Source organism: Ambystoma mexicanum, chromosome 10 (assembly GCF_040938575.1).
Source record: "Ambystoma mexicanum isolate Mex_15411 chromosome 10, UKY_AmexF1_1, whole genome shotgun sequence".
Lineage (NCBI taxonomy): Eukaryota > Metazoa > Chordata > Amphibia > Caudata > Ambystomatidae > Ambystoma > Ambystoma mexicanum.
Genome location: NC_090932.1, coordinates 1,485,552,917 through 1,485,571,984, shown reverse-complemented (window position 1 = coordinate 1,485,571,984; position 19,068 = coordinate 1,485,552,917). Strand labels below are relative to the sequence as shown.

Here is a 19,068-nt window from a genome sequence, read left to right as displayed (position 1 = left end):
CATCAGACAAACAAGATCTATCAATTCAAACTACCTGATAATTCCCAGATTCAAACTCTCCACCATTGGTGGCAACAGTTTCCCGGTGAAAGCTGCCACATTCTGGAACTCCTTGCCACTCAACCTAAGAGCTGATCAACCATATTTGCACTTTAGAAGGCACCTCATCAGTCACCTGAATTCCAATAACCCCTGTACTTAGTTGCACTTTCTATACCCATGTATAGATATTGATACCCTTGTTTGCGGCCTTGCCTTCGCCTCTAACAGCCCTGTACACACCTGTATATTTCTCTCCTGTATAGATATTGATTTTTTATGTATGACGATTTGTATATTTCCTATTCCTGTAATCCTTGAATATTCTTTACTTCAACTGCATATTTCTGTAACATTGTAAGCTTCGAATTATCTTTTTGCCTGCGCCCTGTTGCCCCTGGGTAAGGTGCGCCATACAAATTAATAAACAAACAAACAAACAATAAAATGCAAGTGTAGGGAACAATGACATGCAGGGGAGGGAGGAGTAAGGGGGTTGGGATGGGAGGGGGTGAAGTGCAGGTGGTTGGGGGCACAAGGGTCTGAGCTAGTACTGATGGGAGCGACAGGGGCAGGTGCAGGGGGGTAAAATGGGGGTGGGCAATACAGTGCGAAGGATGAGGTGGACCAGATTCAGGCTAGTACAGCTAAGGGTGTCAGAGGGCAAATGCTGGTAAGGGATACTGGTGGAGACTGGTCGAGAGTGGGCTGCACCCAGTGAGACTCATGGGGGACGAGGCCCCGGACAGCCTTGTGTATGAGGCAAAGGGTCTTGGACTTGATCCTTGCGGTCACCGGGAGCCAGTGGAGTGATTCCAGGGCTGGAGGGAAGCAGTCCCAGGTCTTGAGGCCTAGGTTGATTCACGTGGCCCTATTCTGGAATAGTTTGAAGGGGAAAAGGGAGGTAATAGGTAGATTGAGAAAGAGGCTGTTGCAGTTGTCAGAGCTAGTGAGATCCAGAGCTCCAGATACATTGGGCTTCTGGGGGTAGGTGAGGAAATGGAGGGTGCCTCTGAGGTGGTGGTGCTGTAGGTTGGACTACTTGGCAAGGTCTGTGATGTGCAGAGGGATGAGTGAAAGGTGACACCAGGGTGTATAGCCTCTCAGGGGAGTGGGGGCCCATGGAAGTTAGCCAGAGAGTGGGTGGGAAACAGAGCGCATGCGTCGCAATGAGAGGCTTCTCTATCTCACTGTCATTAAGGCAAATATCGTTAGCAGAGCACAATGCATGAAAAGCAGTCAGGCAGTAATGTATGAGAGAGGATGGAGAGGAGGCAGAGGATGGAAGCTTAAAGATGAGCTGTGTGTCATCAGCATGACAGTGAGAATGAGATAAAACAATGGTGATCAAGCGGGCAAGGTAGGTGTTGAGGAGCCATGGCGATGGAATGGTGTCCTGAGGGACGCCACAGGTGGGGAGTGTGGTGGAGGTGGGGGAAGGGCACAATTGCACTTGGGGGTGTCTGTTTGACAGGTGGCCGGTCACCCATCGCAGGGCCAGGTCCGTCATGATGGCTTTGATGCATGCATGCATGCTAGTGTGTCACGGGGGCACATTCCTTGTGTTGCAACCACGGCACCTTGGAGTGTGTATGCCTTGTGTATGTGTTGCTTCCCATGTCGTCAATTTGTGCACATGACTAGTACTCATTCGGCATAGGTGTGTTTGGATGTTTGGGGGGGGGGGCAATGGTTGTTAACCCTTGGCCACTGCATGGGCTGGATATAGTTTGATGTCATGCACCTTCTGCACCAGCTCCTCCCAGATGGCATTTTTTCGCAGTTGTGTACTGTGCCGGTGGTCTGTGGCAAACAGCTCAGCTGCATGTTGCACAATGGTGTCCGTCAGGATGGTTAGTTCCTGCTCAGAAAAGCGTGGCTTCCGCTGCCGCCTTTCAGGGACCCGAGATTAAGTGCTTGCGGATGAAATGCTGGTGTCTGCATGTCCAGATGGCAACAGGAATGAGGTCATTTTAAGTGGATTGTGTTTTCCAAAAGGGCCACCAGCGAACTTCCAGTTCTGGCAATGACGTTTCCGTGACAGTGTTTCCGTGAGTGACATGCCGTTAATGGTGCCACCGGCATTGATGTTGGCGGTGCCACTGATTTTAGCCAACGATGACAGTGTTACGTCATGCCGGTAGCATCGTTACTGGCATGGCGGAATGCATGCTCCTGCGAGGTTGTAGTTTGCCGGTGATTGCATGGTTATGGTTGATGGAGACGGTGTCACCGGCTCCACTGAATTACCGGCAAAATACTGACATACTTGTAGTGAGGCTCCATGTATGAATCCTGCAGAAGTACTGAGACATAGAAGAATCCCAGCAGCCCAGTTGATATTAATAACATTAGTACTGGGACGAAGAAGAGGCGCAGTGTAATGGAGAGCGCTCCACAGAACTAACTCCAGCAGCCTAGTCAATATTGCCAATCAGTAAGCTGCCCATACATTAAAAGGAAAGAAGGATTTAAGAGTTTGTTCAGCCCTCCCTCGAAGAGCCGCAAAGCAGGTTTGGCGGAGCAGGGAAGGGAGGCCAGGGGTACTGAGACGGGAGGCGAGAAGATGAAGCCTCCAAAGAGCACTGAAGGAATAATGACCCTTCGCCCTGCTGGAAGCATACCGCGGAGGTCTGCCTGAGAGAAGGGACCACGCCATGCACACCGGCAGAATAGCAGCAACCACGGAGATGCCATGGCTGGGGCGGATGACGCAGAGCACACAGGATGCAAGAGATCGACTCCTGGAGCCAGTCAGAGCCCGAACGGAAGCTCCCTGAAGGTAGGGGCTAGCTGGTGGGAACAGAGGACAGATCTGGGAACTCTTTAAGAAGGGTAAAAGTACACTGGAGTTCAAGGCTGGGAGGAACGCCTGTGAGAGAGACTTTTAACGAAACATTACAACCACTATATAAACGATAGCAGTGCCTGGCAGGGTAGTGAACCAGGTCTGCTATACTAACTAAAGAAGCCATAATATGAACAATCATAGTGCCTGGCAGGATAGTGAACCAGGTCTCTCTTACAAATAGAAGAGAAGCTGGAACACAACCAGGGGAACGGAGTCATTCCTTTGGGGACACGAGAAGCTGCACAGGAGCCAGAAATAAGGGAGTCATTTCCTCTGGCATCCAAAAAAGGTCTGAGAAAAGTCAGTAGAAGGGAGAGATTCACCCACCATTTGTTGAACTGCCTGAAAGGTCTGAGAAAGATCAGAAGAGATATTCCCCCACCGCTTGTTGAACTCTCTACACAGTCTAAGAAGAGACCCGGGGAAGGGAGATATTCCCCCATCGCTTGTTAAGTTGTCACAGTGAGTTCAAGAAGAGCCAGAGTGGAGGGAGCCGGTTCTATGTGATTTCTTCAATTATCTACAGGAAGATTTTGCAGGAGATCCCTCCACAACTGTCCCCTTAAACCCACTGCAAAAATGATTCACCTAAACCCACCCCACACATATATTTGCTGCAAAATCCATTGTAAAAAGTCAATCATTTCTACCTCGATGAAACCTACAGTGGAAAAAACTGGTATTGTGACCAGAATAAGTAATTTGAAGAGACTTTCTTCCCTGCCATTGATGGAGAAATCTTAAATGAGAACTGTTAGAATGTTTTGTTTTATGCAATCTGGAGTACACGTCTCATCACCAGGAGGTGAACATAAAGCTTCAGTCCAGAAGAAGGGAGTCATCTTCTGGACTAAGAAGATCCTTGTTTATCCTCAGTTAAGAGTGTAAGGGGCGTAAATAGGTTTTGACACAGGACGGTGGACTATTTGTTGTAGACAGACATCCTGACTGATTCCTTAGTATTTAGTTGATGCAGGGAAACCCCTCCTTATTGTTAGGGACAGTTAAGGGTGTTCCCTTTTATTTCAACCCAAATAAAAGTCTATAACCACAACAATGCCACATTTATGTCGATCTCCTCCTTCCACACCCTTACACAAAATATAATTTTTTTGGCGTGAGCGCTCCTTAATGGAAATTACCTCCCAATTCTCATGCCCCATAGGGATTTAGGGCAATGACTATAGGGGGTTTATCTTATTACATTTGGGGGGGGGGGGCTTTCATATCGCTTTGAATTGATCTTTAATGGCATGGATCCAGTATCAGTTAGGCGTCAGATCCCCCTGGCTTCTGTTCCACTCTGGCATGAGTGAAATCAATCCTCAACTTCTTCAGTCTCCCGCCTAGACAAAGCTCCTCATTTCCAGATATTGCCAGCTTGGCACGTTTTTAAGTTGGGCAGACAGCTAGTAGTTAATTATAAAAGCCAGTTCTTTCCAGCAGCTTTTTCCAATGCCAGACTGCTCTCCTCTATTTTCACACTATTTATAAAGTATCCAAAATTCCCATGTTATGCCATAAGTATGTTACACTATTTGATTGGCCTGATGTTTCTATTGGCTTGCCCAACAGTCAGACAATACACACCCTCAACCTCATAATTTCTATATTTGTGATTAGAAAAAGGTGGGAAAGAAACTGCTACTTAATACTTTACATACTAATCTGTTTTTTATGTATAATTTGGGGTAGCAACATGCAAACTCAAAGAAACCAAGATTACGGGACTCTGTGCTTGCAGACACTTGTCGGTAGGAGCATATTTAGCTTTTTGCTTCGTAAAGTTATGAATTTGTCCCAAATTAATAATTTATGATTAATGTATAAAATTCATCAAACCACACCCAGTCTCAGGTTTCTAAGTCTAAGGCTCCTTCCTGTCTGGCCCTGTCAGCCACTACACCATAAGCCACTGCACCCTGCAGCAGATGCCCCTCTGCCATGCCACATCTACCCCAACAAAAAGGAACAGGAGTTAAGCCTTAAAGCGCTTCCACATCAGCCTACCCAGATGTCTGCAGAACCACACATGTGGGCCTGCAATACGTGCGCCCCTTGCTGAGCAGGACAAGCTACAAAGAGCACTATAACGCCAGCAGAGCGCACCCCCCCGACTCACCCCATGCATATCGCTCCCCCAATCCTCTCCTCCCTGCCAGAGACAACCAGGCAGTCTCAACAAAGAACAACACTTTCGCTTCACACGTCCAAGCGCCAAGCTCCATGTACATGCACACTCTTATTGCCAACCCTCACACCAGGCATGAGACCAACCTATGAAAGCACACTGCTAATACCCTATGTGAGCCATGCCTAGTGTACCCCATTGCAGATATCATGTTTGAACCAGGCCTAGTGTACCCTATTGCAGACACCATGTGTGAACCATGCCCAGTGTACCCCATTGCAGATACCATGTGTGAACCATGCTTAATGTACCCCACTGCTGTTACTATGTGTGAACCATGCCCAGTGTACCCTATTGCAGATATTGTGTGTGAACCATGCCCAGTGTACCCAATTGCAGATAACATGTGAGCCACGCCCAGCAAACTCCACCACCAATATCATGCATGAGCCCAGCATGAATGCCTAAAACTCTCTAGGGCCAGAGAACCTCTCCAGACCTAATCAGGCAGCCCCAGCTCATAACCTTATATCCCCTGGCCCCAATATCCATACAACCACCACCATAATCAATAAATTCCCCTCCCTAGCCAACATCCATGGAGGCCTAATCAAAGCAAGATCGCTCACAGCCTATGCCCTCGACATCTCGGATCTCATTACCTCTAACCAACTTGACCTATTTGCCATCACGGAAAAGTAGCTGCACACAGCTGCCGGCCCATCCCTTTCACTAGCTATCCCTGAGGGCTACACCATCTTCAGAAAAGACAGACCTCTAGCCAGAGGAGGTGCAGCACTCATTGCCAAAAAATATATGACCTTAAGAGAACTGGCCGACCAAATCTTCCACTCGGGAGAGTCGCTATCTATAACACTCTTTTCCGGATACCGGCTCACTAACCCTCCACCTCATATACAGACCTTCTGGCCCAATACTATCCCTTGATGAGGACAGCATCCTCCTACTGGCTAACAACGCCAAACCATCCTCAAAGAATTATTATTCTGGGAGACTTCAATATAGGCCTCAACAACCCCTCAGATGCTAACGCCATAGCCATAACTAACAATTGAATCGCTAGGATTCACACAAGGCATCACCCAGCCTACACACAACAAAGGCTGTACACTAGACTGGTTGGCAGACATGAACGCCAACACTGGCATCATCGCCAACCTCCTCTGCCCCTCGTCTGACCATAACGTCATCACCTTCACTATCCCAAAATACTCCACACCCAAAGTCACTCCAGAGAATATGCTCCCAATGCTATGCCCGATCACCAACTACCAACACTGAGACTGCGACCGTAACCTAATGGTGGAGCTATAAATCAAACTCTCATTTTACCTATAGACAAAGTTGCCCCACTAAGTATCCCCAAACAAAACCTAGAGCTCACCTAAACTCCTGGTACACACCAGCCACCAAGCGAACCGCAGAGGCCACATGGAAAACCATGACTTCAAAAGCGAATAAAGACCAGTTCCTCACAGCAGCAAAAACCTACAAACAGGCCATCATCTAGGTGAAGAGCCTTACTTACAATGAGTGCATAGCCAAAGCCAAAACAGGTACAAAGAACTATTCTCCATCCTGCGCAAACTCCAATCCCCTGTCACTCCTCCAGCAAGCTGCCTCCAGGATTCCACTTGGTGTAATAACATCCAAAAGGCACTCCTTGACAAGACCACCCTACTACAAAACAAAATCGCAGCCAAAAAGGAAAAACTATCATTACCAGATACACCAGCGGACACCGACCTCCTGCCCAAATCCCAACAAATTATCCGAATTCAGGCCAGTTATGATACAAGAAGTCACGAAAATTATCAAAGGCCTCAAACCCTCTAGATGCCAAGGCGACATTTGCCCAGACCCTTTTATCAAAGAACGTGCTGCAGAACTAGCACCTGTCATCACCTTGTTCATCAGTAACTCAATCACTCAAGGCATTGTTCCAAATAACCTGAAAGATGCCTGGTTCTCCCACTCTTAAAAAACCTTCACTAGACCCAAACATCCCTACCAACTACCGCCCCATCAGTACCGTCCCTTTCCTCCCCAAAATTCTAGACAGAGCAGCACACCTGCAGATACAAGAACACCTGGAGTCAAATAATATCCTCGGTCTACGCCAATCTGGCTCCCGCCCAGGACACAACACAGATTCAGCACTCCTAGATCTCAAAATCCAAATGAATGATATCACAGACAATGGAAACCTATCCATCCTGCTCCTACTCAACCTATCCACAGCGTTTGACCTAGTAAATCAGTAAATCCTTTGCCAACACCTCGCCTCCGCAGCCCAATTCTCTTCCAAAGCTACAGCTTGGATCGAATCTGTTCAGTCCAATCACACAATGAGGGTCTTCACCGAGCTAGTGGCTGCCACACCAGCCCCAGTCCTCTGAGGCATGCCCCAAGGCTCATGTGTTTCGCCAACACTCTAACATTTTCACTAAGCCCCTTTACAACCTCTTGGATGAATGAGGCATCTCTTACACCAACTATGAAGACGATACGTAGATCCTCGTGCCCATCGCCAGTGACTACATCAAGGATACCAATGCCCTTAACAAAATGTATCAAATCATCCAAGCATGGATGGCGCAACATGAACTTTGTCTAAATGACGATAAAACAGAACTCCTAGTAGTAGAGACCCAATCTCGCTTAGACAAACTGGATGGTGATTACAAATCCTTTACTATAGATGGGAACCCAATCACCGTCCTGAAGGAGTGAAACTCTAGGGGTCTATCTCGACTCCTCGCTCTCCCTAACCAGACAAGTCAACACAACGGCCTCGGCAGCAGCCTATACAGCCAAACTCATTAACGCTTGCCGAGCATTCTTAACATCTGACAACTGCATCACACTAGTCAGTGTCCTTATACTATCCAGAATAGGCTACTGTAACGCCCTATCCGCAGGATCTTCTACAAGTAACATCAAAAAACTCCAAATCATACAGAATAGCCCCAAGAGCAGCATTGAACATCCCAAAGAAAGAGCACATCTCTGTCGTCAGACGTAACGCCCACTGGCTACCTGTCCAATACGGTATCAAATTCAAAGCCACTTTGTATCACACACAAGTGCATTACTAACACAGCCCCAAAATACCTCACCAACAAATTTACTAAACACCACTCTGACAGACCTACCCGAGGCATCACCTCCCACTCCTCACCACGCCCAAAATCATACGAGCCAAAACAGTTGGCCGCAGCTTCCCAGTAGTGGCTGCCAAACAATGGAATAGCTTTCCACTATCACTCAGTTCCGACCCCTTGTTCTTGTCCTTCTGTAAGAAACTTAAAACTTGGCTCTTCACACAAGACCCCTAGATCACATTGTCAAGCTGTGCTCTCTTTAGTACTGCCAAATGTTACTCTGCCTATTGCCTCTGTATTATGCACTGAAGCTATCTGATCTAGATACTGTATCCAGCGCCCAGATACCTTCGGGTTTGGCGCGCTTTACAAATGGAAATAAATAAATAGCCTCAGACATATGATTAATATTCACCTCTGCCTATTCAATGGCAAATAAGTGCTGTTTTAAAGGGAAATACATGATTGAATATGACCTGTAATTTAACTTGGGATCTCATGCTAACACATGAGTTATGCAAATAGCTCTTTGTGAGGCCTTAATTAATGATTGATCACACATTTCTGATAGGCCTCATTATCCCGCTTGCATTAGTTGCGGCAACTAGCTGAGATTTTTATGAGAGGGCAGGGTTAAAAGGTGCCAGCTAATTGATACATTTTCTTTTTGAAGGCTAGCTCATAAAATGACAGGCTCCAACCATCTGGCCACTCCAGATCTTAATCTGTCAGAAGACCACAAATTTGATGTTCTTGGTATGTCTGTTTATTGTTATAAGAATATACCTAGAAGACTCCCAAAGTTGGGAGGGCTAGATTGCTCCAAGTTGAAAGTCACATCAACTTGAAGCCAGCCCAATACCAGACTCAATTAAACTCCATCCAATGTTATCCAAAACAAGACACAGAAATCACAGTTTTTTTATAATATATTATTTACATCTACCATATTAGTATATGCTTTATACAATAATCCGACAGTTGTTGGAGAAATACAATATTACATTAGGCTGCAAATGAATAATTCCTTTCCTTCATTTGATGTACAGTAGGCAGACATCAGAGTGCACCATTCAGAATACCTGACAACATCCTACTACTGGGCTTTTATCATTTTAAAATTTCTGTAACAAAGTCTATGTTCTCTGGTTAACAGGATCATATTTTTGACACTTTCTGGCCTCTTTACACTTTTAGGGATAAAGATTGCATTTAAATTGGTGATTTCTGCATCTCCTGTTTCCACTTGACATTGATAAAAACCCAGTCTTTGGGTGAAATGTACTCCTGGGCCCAAGACTGTTCTTGGGATGGTTTATTTTGTGGCATTATTCCCCATGTGTAGAGTGCTATCCCTCAGGTGCGCAAGTGGTTACCTGCATCTCACAGGTGCAGCCTTCGCGTGGTAGTGAGTAGGAGCCTGAAATCATTGCTAAAATGATGCTGGCATCTCTCTCACTAAAACTTGAAACAATCTGCATTGGTCTTTGATTCTCCCTACACTGAACCATTTGTCTCATACCTACAGCATCAGTTTGCTTGAGGGAAACAGTGTACGTTTCCATTTACGGTGACAGTCGAGATAAGGGGGAGGGAACACATGCAATGCACACATTCTCTACCACTGGACCCAGACCCCTTTGTAAGGACCCTCAGCATTCACTTGAGACGGAAGACACAATCTTGCATTGGGTATGGCTTCCTTGAAATGTGAACCGCAGGACCTTTTGGTACTGCTGCTCTGGGATTGGCAGACAGAAAATACCCCCTTCCAGTCCACAGCACAAATAAAACTTCTCTTCTGAACAAAAAGGATACATTTCTGTGAAGTCACCATCTTAAAATGTCTAGACCATGTATTTGTATACAGCAAGCAAGTGCATGCTGTGCCTGTGCCCTTTGTACTTTTTTGAATGAGGAAATATATTGACTAGACTCCCTGCCCACCCTCTACATCGGGACCAAACTCAGAAGCATCCTTCATTAAAATCTGCTCCAACTTCTCCAACTGAGCCTAGTTTTCTTTGGGCACATCTCTCCACAACGGTGGCATGAGCTATGTTGAAGATCCACTCTTGTTCCTTTTCCCTTCTCTATGAGCTAAAATGTGAGAACAAAAGGAGTTCTGCCCCCCTCTAGGGTTGGAGATGACTGGCAGTATGGCTGGTGTCACTGGAAATAAGTCAAAGGGCGTTCACAATCCATTGATGAAGATGCTGGCAATGGGCACCAGGAAAGGAGCACCTTAACTGCTCTGGCCAGCTCAGTCTCTGTATTTTAAGAGATAATGTAAGGGTGTTAGCTGAAATCTTCCCAAATAGCTGCACACCACTGCATGGCAACTAAAAGATCTTTGACTTTGCCTCTGGCCTAACGCAAAACGTCTTCTGCCTGGACTTCTGCCTCTGTTCATGCCACGAAAACTAGCGCCCACAGAATAAAACGTGCCTTTGGGATGTTATCCGCGGCCAAGACGCATGACACATTCTTCGTACAGGTCCTCTGCTTCCCACTGTTTCTTCTGCAGCAGTACAAAAGGTGTCTGATCATACAGATCTATTTCACATGAGGCCAGGTGGCAATCGCACTTGAAGCCCCAGAGGTCGCTGACTTTCACCTCACCTGTTGCAATGATGGAATCTTGTTGAAGCTGGTTGCTAACACACAGGTGCAAAGTCCTGTGACTTGTACTTTTTACCCACCTGACTTGCGACTCGGTAGTTGATGCCAGAGCCCCGAAGTCTCACTGCTCCAACTTTAAGAATGTAGCCATTTTCGTGACTGACAGAGTCAAATTGCAGGGTCCTACTCAATTTCCAGTGATAACAAAGTTCTCTTCTTCTCGTTTGTCCCAAATGTCCAGATGCAGATGGAGATGGAGATGACCAGACATCCTCAACATCAAGCCCTGACAAGCAACATTATCATTTGGTGGGGATGGAGCTGGCGGGACATAATCGTTTCCCATTCCTCACAGCATTCTTTAATGCCCCCTTCCAGTCAGGCCACTTCCCTACTGTTCTCAAGGAAGCATGGGTACGTCCTATCCTCAAGAAACCAACACTAGACTCAGCAACTATAGACCCATTACGATAGTCTCATTCCTTTTAAAAATTCTCGACAATGCAAACAACCTGCTCGGCCTCCGGCAGTCGGGATTCCCTCCGGGGCACGGCACCAAAACTGGATTCCTAGACTTACAAAAAAATCAAATTGATGATTTCAGAGATGCAGGCAAACCCACCCTCCTTTTGGTGGATCATAATACCCTTTGTCACCATCTCTCCTCCGCTGCCAATTTCTCCCCTAAGGCCATTGCTTGGATCACCTCGTTTCTCCAGGAAAGTGTTATGAAAGTCTTCTGGCTCTGTGCCCACCCAAGCTTCATTAAATGCAGAGTCCCACAGGGCTCCTACATCTCACCCACCCTGTACAACCTGTTTACTAAGCCATTGTTCCACATCCTGGTCACCTTGGGCATCACTTACGCAAACTATGCTGATGATACGCATTTCCTCATCCCCCTTACTGGTGACTATGAAGCCGATAATGCCACCCTTAAGTCCATATATTCCACCATCCAAATCTGGATGGCAGAAAACTGGTTATGCCTCAACTGTGACAAAACGGAATGTCTGCTAATTGGATCGCCTGCCACCATAAGGAAACTGGACAAACAACACAGCTCTTTTACAACTGGCAACTCGTCAATCCCTGTATCACAAGCAGTAAAGACCCTTGGGGTATACCTGGACTCTGACCTCTATGAACAGGCAGGTCAATGCCATTGCATCTACCTCAGCCTACCACTCTAAATTGATTAACGCAGCCAGACCCTTTCTGTCAGAACAGAACTGTCTCACCATCGCAGGAGCAATAATTGGATCTCGGCTGGACTATTACAATACCCTCTTTTTGGGGACATCTACTAAAAACCTCAAACTCCAGATGGTCCAGAATAATGCCCTGAAGGCTGCGACTGATACCTCCATATCTCCAAAAGGGAACATATTTCTGAAACTAGGAAGCAGGTTCATTGGCTCCCCATTAAAGATCGGATAGTCTTTAAAGTTCTCACCTTAACACATAAATGTGTCCATAACCGGGCACCACTGTACCAGGCTCTAAGAGTTGTCAAGTCTGCTTCTACCAGACCCACAAGAATTGCCTATAGGATATCTGTTCCCAAGACCCTGAGAATGCGTGCAGGAGGATCTAGTTTCCCAGTTTTGGAAGCGACACATTGGAACACTTTACCCCTTTATGTTAGAAATGTTGAGTCACATTTGGCCTCCAGGAAAGTAATTAAAACTATGTTGTTTATCTAACTAAGTATGTTTTGCACCATTGCCCTAGGAAGACTGCATTCTCCAGTTTGACTGTTTTGTAGATTTCACTGTAACTGTAACATGCTCACTGTAACCAAGAGCCAAGTATCCCTATGTAACTAAGACAATTTCAGGTAACTAACTCGTGCAACAGCGCATCAATGCCCGTGGGCTGCTAGTGCGCTTTACAAATCCAAATAAATAATTGGATGATTCCCTGGCAGAGGTGACCTCTTCCCAGGGCATCTCTTCATCCTCCTCAAGAAACTCCTTTTCCAACTCATAACCAGAGTATTTAGGTACCTGAACCAGGCGTCACCTTTTGTCCATAAGAGCTGGGGCATACTGTGAGGGGTCAGCAATGAGAGAGGGACACAAAGTTGCAATGTTCTCAAAATTCACCATATTTATTGAAAGAAAATGGGTTTGGAAAAAGGCATATCTTGCCCTAACCAAAAGAGAATATCCCTGCTATGAAAATAAAACTAAAATAAGTTGACCTTGTATCCAAAATGCATCTGACCCTCACACTAACATACAAAATCAAAAAGGTACAATGACATTTCTATAGTCACTTAAACCCAGTTGCGCAAACACCATTTATATATACAATTTCAACAAAACAACGTTTGTCTCAATGATTCAGTTTCCCTTCCCCTGAACTGTTTCAGGAAAAGGCATTTGAAATACTCTTTCATCAAAGTTCCATTAATGGTAATGAAAATGTCTAATTCCTGGGTATTCGCCTTAAAATGGCAAGGCAAATGTTCTGGCCAAAGTAACCCTTTTCAGTTTTAAGCAAGGGTTGATATAATGAAGTTATTTTTCAATACAAGATTGGATTTCTTGGTATACTCATCTGCCAGGAATATCCTCACTTTGGCTCACACAGATAACAGAGTGTACTCTCCTGCCAGGTATCTCTAAAAAAAAAAAAAGGTTTCACTACCTGATGCTCTTATCTGGTCTCTCTGCAACATTCACATCTCTTAAATGTTCTCACAATTGCACTGCCTCAGTGGCACAACCTTGTTGACATCAGTTAGCACTTGCACCAATTTCCCCCACACTGACATACCCAATATTAGGGTGTGTTCAAGCTCCTTCCTTCAACCTCTCTTACAATCTCTATTGGCTCTTGGTAATGCGTGTTCCAGGTTTCCCCCAAGTGACATCTCTTATCAGGAGAATGGCACCATGTTTGCCCTTTTGTTCTCTCTGTAATTCTATTTGGTTGGTATTCAAAACTTTTACTTAATTGTCCATGTACCTTTCGGAATGCCCCGGGGTTACCACTATCAAAGGGCCAACTAACCATTGGAACCATTGGGTTGTAGTACATGGAAAATTAGTAAATAGAAAAAAAGTGGTTTAAATGTTCAATAAGAAGAAAATATATTCTAAATATATATTTTTAAAAAAAGTTGTAAAAGTTTGTTGATCGAACTAATAAAACAACGGTTTGAATAAAAAAAAAAAAAAGGGCCAACTAACTTGTATTTTCTGGTGTCTCTTACTCGTGGTTTGTTGCAGCGGCAGAGTTTTGCTTCGGATAGGACTTCTACAGCTTGTCAAACTCCTTTTCAGGTCCTCTCCCGGATTCGTTGTTCCTTGCCGATTAGGTCACTGCTTTCTGGTTCAGCGTCATGGACAACCTTTCTGCGGTTGCTGGTTCCCTTGCAGCACTTCCCCAGAGCCCATCAAACACTGCTAGGTCTGGAGCACTGCTCTCCTTCAGCCTGGTTTACTCCTGCACGTCTGATTTTCTCTACGACTCCTCTTCCTGCTGCACGTACTCGTTCACCTTCTCTTTCTTCCATCTGCAGGTGTTTCTCTTATTTAAATGTCCCTCGCAGTTGATTGAATGGACAACTAGACCGCACGTTACTAATGGCATTACTGTTGATCCTCATTGACTCCGTACTCCTCCTCTTCGTCCCAATACGAAAAGCTTTCTGGGAATTGACACTCAAAGGATTACCATCGTTTTTTAGGTTCTGTTTTACACCCAGATGTCAAAGGAGTTTTAGAGACGGTTATGTACATGTCGGAGCCGTCACCCCCCCCGGCCTCCCCCCGACAGCCATCTACTTCCATGTGATTCACCCTCAGAATACAACCCACAGGGTCACAGTCAGGTAGCACTGCCTTCCCCTGGCCACATGGGAGGAGACTTTAGGCTGGGGATTAGTGATGACTCTGCAGGAATCAACACATTACCTTCCTTGCCATTCACTGAAGCTGTGGCACCTTCAACTCGGCCTTTTCCGATTACTCTGTCTGCCTCGGGAGGTAGTAGGGGACAAGGACTGATTATGGTACGTCCTTGATGACCGTTAATGCCAGGATCTGGACAAATACTAGGATCTCACTTTAGGGTTCCTCGTTGTCGGTTTTGGACCAGAGAATACCACAGACAACTGACTAGGACTACAGCGACCCATACCTCACTGCTGGCGCCTCCAACTGCACCAACACCCTAGTCTGAGAATGGCCCCTCAACTGTAACTCAACCCACGACTGCACTGTCAACAGCTTTTCTTGACACACCAGCAGCATTGCAGCCACCTTCTCCTCCAGCAACACTGGCACCATTTTGCTGGAACAGAAGTGTTAATCAGCACTGGGCCCCCTGATGATGGTAAGGTAACGGTTGCTTTTTTTGACTGGGGAACAGTCCAGTCTTGACCTGGAGTACTGGACCCTTCCACAGCCAAAGCTTTTTCAGTTTCAGACCAGGGTTTGCCCTTCCCAGCCTGCCTCGTATTTGCACCTTCAGAATTCCTGTGTTATATTGGCTCTTTTGCAGCCTTCTCAGCTTCTTCTCCTGTCGGCTAGGGCATCTAGGATTAAAGCCTTAACTCCCTACCAGTGCCATTACTGGAAGAAAGACCTTGTAACAACTCACATACCCCATCTTCAGGGGGATAAAGGCAATAAATGCAGTGCTTGTGAGGGCCCTCCTGCTCAGTGCTCTTACTTAAGCTCTTGGAGTACAACCTGAATAAAACCACATTCCTCCTGGCTAGCTAGAAAGGACCATGGCTAAGGTAGCTGCCACACACTGCAACCCACAGACCCTCAAGCAAAGGTAGGAAGCTAGAAATTGAAACTCCAAAACATCACTTTTTCCTACTGCATAGCTGAACAGGAGCTCTCGCCAAAGGCTCCTTCTCCAACAGACAGAAAAAGAATCTGAAAGTCAAACTCTAGGTTTTAAATTTTGGGCTGGCAGCACTGGGTGTCTCATAATGGCCTATCTGTAGATGAACTCTTAAAGAGGCAGAAGCCTATTTATGCAGGCTGTGTTGGTCAAAGACAGAAAAAATATTTCTGGGGGTTACCAGCCATTGTGGTGGGAAGAGTCTGAAGTTCTGTAAATGGGTGAAAACTGGAGATCTGAGGTTGGAGAGGGGTGGGGTGGGGCGGGGGGTTACTGCTGCAGCTTAAAAACAGCAGTATAAATGAAACAAAAAACATTGTGTGTAGATAATCGCCTCCAGGAATTTGGGGTAATTTAAAAATATGTGCCTCTATACAAGATTCCATACAGGATAATGTGGTTAAATGTGGACATTTTCAGAGTACCGTAATGTTATCACAGTGCACAGATCATTGCAGTACTCCCAACGCAATCACAAACATTTTGTTACTGGTAGCGTACCGCCATCCACATTACAACTCTACCTGCCTTGATGACTGGATATTACTTACGCGGGCTACTCAGATCAGCAAAGGACCTAGAAGATTATATGTTAAAGTAGGGTTTTACTCAGTTAATACAGACACCTACCTATAAAGAAGTATGCTAAATAAAATGTATTCACTATCAAGTTGTATTTGATTGAGATAACGAACAACTGACTTTCCGATTCATGCAAGAGGATGGGAAAATACAATATGAAGAGGAAAAAAGTGATATTACTTGAATTGGATCTTTGAAGTAGCCAACAGAAAAAGTACAATAAAATGCACATTAAATTCTACATAGTGCGACGAGAAACTGCCGACATCTCAACCTTTCTCTGACAAAATCAGTGTTATTACACAAAGTAGGTGTGGTGACGTCCTTTTGGAAGGCCTTCCTGCATCTACTCTGGCTCCCTTGAGATGAGTCATTCATGCTGCAGAACGACTCAAAGAACTCTGCAAATTCGACAACATCGCCCAACCCTCATCGACCTGCACTGACTGCCGCTTCAATCCTGTATCATTTTCAAATACTGCTTCATCATATACAAGGCTGTCACCCTAAAGTCACCAAGCTACAAAACTTTTGCCAGATTTCTTACCTACCTTCAAGTAAGAAAATCAGCGATAAGCAGGAGTACTGTGAATGAAGCACACTCCTGCATGAATTATATTCCGTTTTCACACCTACTAGATCAGCATTTTGCAACCTTTGGATAGCCAAATGTTTTATACTCAACCCTTATCAGCCTTAGCTAGCATAGCCAAGGCTGAGGTATCATCAGAGACCTAGTCCAAAACATCGGGAGAGCCACAGGTTGCAGACATTGGCACTAGAGATAAATACTCAACTCTCATTAGCATAAGTAAATAACGGTTTTTGGTCATTGCATTGAATTCCTTGCATGTAAATGCATTTGCATCAAATTCTTTCCATCTAAAAAATGTGCTTTGAATATTTTTTGTTCTATTTTTTTTGGGTGGGGGACTCCCCCCCAATCCCCTGTTTTTTACCCTTGAAAATCCTTCTAAACAAAAATTAACCCTTTACACCCCAAAAAACATGCATGCGATGTACATTTTTTAGATGGAAAACATTTGAAGCAATGACCAGATACCATAAATAACTACATAAGGCCACAGACCATACCAAGGGAAATTACCTGGTCCCTCTTGGCTTACCAGCTGCAAATGCAGAATAGACCATAAGATCCTGCGCAATCACCTCAAAGATCACAAGGGAATCTCCGGGCAAATATCGGCCATGGATTGTCTCCTTAATTAATGCTCGTACGGTTCAGGTCTCATCAGGACAGTTTTTCATCAGAAACAGTATATGGGGTTCCAAAGGGCTCTGTGCTCTCCAAATGGCTGTTTAACATCTATAACATTCCATCTCTAGATCGGCAATACACACATGTTTTGTCTGAATCGAATGGCTGGTTATGATAATGACATCACAGCAGATGGATGGATGATTCAAGACTTCATGCCTAACAGTAGCCTCTGCCTGAATAGAGAAATTGGACATCTTGCTGCTTGACGTACATATCCCACCTACCTTTCACTTGGTCAGACTCCATAGAGACCCTGCAACTCCAGTGGAGTCTTCAAGGCATATGAATGGCATAAGGCGTAGTACGATCGTTTTGTTCTCCCTCTGTCCTCCCCTCCTTGCCTTGTCGTGCCTAGAAACACTTGTGTACAGGTGCGTTATAAATTACTTATATCATATAATGTAATCTTTTTTTAAGGCACAACTTGATGCTCAGTTTATGGAAACAGTACCATATCACCCCAGAGTTTAAATAGTTTCACTGGCTCTAGCCTGGAAAGAAAGTGGCATTCAAACACCTGTGCGTTCAGAGCCATGTGGGGTTCCGGACCATGGTACCTATCAACCGTACGACCCATAGATCTGGATAACATCAGCTCTGTGGATTCAAACCTAAAAGTCACATGGTGGGAAGCTGTGGCACTGCATACCAGAAATACTGTGACCTGAACAAAATCATCTATGTTTTGTAAAAACACTTAAAACTTTTTGGTGTGAAATGTCCTTGTCTAAGCATCTACCCAGCCCACAAGCTCTAGAAACTGACTAACCCAACAGGTCACTTTGTCCGAAATAAAACATGATTCAGACTATTAACAGGGCCTGACAAAATGTGTACCACAAGCTGAGTGGATTGCCTCGTGCCTCAACCTGCAATAAGCCATATGGACTACGGATCACAATAACCTTGCAAACACCTACAACTAATGTCAATGTAAAATGTAGTTAAGGCATGTTTAAATGATAGGAATGCAACTGCTGGTTGATCCGTTAGCATAGTGTAGTGGGTTCATTGTTGTGCTTTGAACTTGTGTTTTGCTTTCATTGCTGTGGTCTCGTGTTTGCTCCACGAGTCCACATTACGTTTGAACCTGTGGGCTCGCGGAACAGAGGTGGACCGTTGCGGGAGTGTGAGCGGTCTGCTGGGGAAGCTCCGGCCGAGCCTGTTCAAATAAAGTTATAAAACTTACCTTTGCCTGTGCCCTCCTCACTTCAAATGGCGACGACGATGAGATCAGGCTGAGCGGGCCCGTGGCGGAGAAGAAGACAGGGGCCATGAAGAGAAAACTAAGAAAAAGTTACTGGTTGCCAGGAATGGACAAGATGGCAGAGGGTTGTGTAAAAAATTGTGTGTCGTGTCAGCCAAGTGACAAAAGTAGGGTGGTACAGGAAACTCCCATGATTCCCAACACCGTTCCTGGTCAACCGTGGGTGAAGCTGGTAGTGGATTTATGGGACCCATTGCTGGGTTGGGTGAAAGTTATAAAACACCAAAAAGGCAAATAACTCCAAGGCATCTTAAGCAAAGATAATGGCTAGGTGAAATGATGTATGTGCAAACTTGAAAT

The 19,068-nt window shown here is 45.3% G+C and overlaps 1 protein-coding gene across 1 annotated transcript in view; it reads right to left on the bottom strand.

Moving 5' to 3' along the window:
- The window catches only part of MLXIP (MLX interacting protein), a 1,610,055-nt gene that overhangs the window by 1,275,763 nt on the left and 315,224 nt on the right, over positions 1 to 19,068 (bottom strand). The gene's annotated exons all lie outside the window — the stretch shown is intronic.